The sequence below is a fragment of the Galeopterus variegatus genome, unplaced genomic scaffold, assembly GCF_000696425.1.
Source record: "Galeopterus variegatus unplaced genomic scaffold, G_variegatus-3.0.2 Scaffold1933, whole genome shotgun sequence".
NCBI lineage: Eukaryota > Metazoa > Chordata > Mammalia > Dermoptera > Cynocephalidae > Galeopterus > Galeopterus variegatus.
Window position 1 is genome coordinate 68,609 of NW_007728044.1, and position 1,507 is coordinate 70,115.

A 1,507-nucleotide genomic window follows, 5' to 3' on the forward strand; every position below is an offset into this window, starting at 1 on the left:
TACCTGTAGGTGGACTTGTATTAAGAATATACATAAAGTGCTCTTACAACAAAAAATATGATCAGACACTTTACAAAAGGACATATATAAATGGCCAATGTGCTTAAGAAAATATGTAAAAAACAAAAAAAAAGGTTATCAGGGAAATACAAATTGAGACATCATTAGAATGTCTATAGTTAAAAGATTAACAATAGCAAGTGTTGGTGAGAATGTGGAGTAACTAGACATCCATTGTCCAGTCAGTGGAAATAGTGACTTTTTTAATGATAGCCCCACACTGCAGACAACCCAAATGTTGATCAATATGTGAATAGCAACAAACTGTGATATACCTATATAATGGATAAATAAAAAAGAACCAGCTGCTGGTATAAGCAGCAACGTGGATGAATCTCAAAACACTATGCTGAGTGAAAGAAGCAGGACACAAAGTGCAAAATACTGCATGATTCTATTGAAGTGAAACGCATGGGTAAATTCAGTTCAATCTATAGTGATGGAATGCAGATCAGTGGTTGCCTGAGTCCCGGAATGGGAAGGGGCAAAAAAGAGAAACTTGGGGGGTGATGGAATCATCCCATATTTTGGTAGTGGTTGTGGCATGAGGGTATACTCATACATTTTTCAAAACCTTTCAAACTGTATATTTAAAATGTGTGCATTTCATTGTTTATAAATTATACCTTGATGAAGTTGACTTAAAAATGTATAGGCTGGCTGGTTAGCTCAGCTGGTCAGAGCACAGAGTTGCTAACATCAAGGTTAAGTGTTCAGATCCCCATACTGGCCAGCTGCCAAAATAATTAAATAAATAAACAAAATAAAAATATATAAATTCTCCTACACCCAACTCTTAATCTCCTGTAATCTACCTGCACTTCCATATCTTCTCTCTCATATTTATTATAGGCCCTGAGGGGCTTATAGAAATACGGAGGCCTAGAATCTTTCATTGCCTATGGTCAGTGCTTACCTTCAACTGGTAACTATGCTTGGTCATTTCTGACCTCTCCTTTAGTCAAGTGAATGCCCCAGAGGGTACCTCTTTTGCATCTATCATGAGAAATCCTGAGTCATCCATTCTTCTCCGTTTGCAACCCTATATTTTTAGCATAATTTCTGAGGCTAGTTCTAAGCTTAATGGAGACACTCTGTTCTTTCTTTCTTCCTGCCCATGAGTGAAAGTGGTTTGTGGACTAGAGATGTGTGCGCTCCCTCACCTTACTTCTTTGGGAAGGTGACTTTCAAATCAATAGGGAAGCTGGGAGGCTTTGTTCCCCAGTTTGCTTGGCCAACTTCATTTGTGGACAAAGCACATTCATCTTTCTCTCTTTACTTAAGATCATGCTGTCAGAGGGCTAGTTTGCTTGGCCAACTTCATTTGTGGACAAAGCACATTCATCTTTCTCTCTTTACTTAAGAAGATCATGCTGTCAGAGGGCCGACTTGATTCCTTGCAGAGCAGTTTTATTCCACTGGAGGAGAATGATCTTTATTTTTCAAA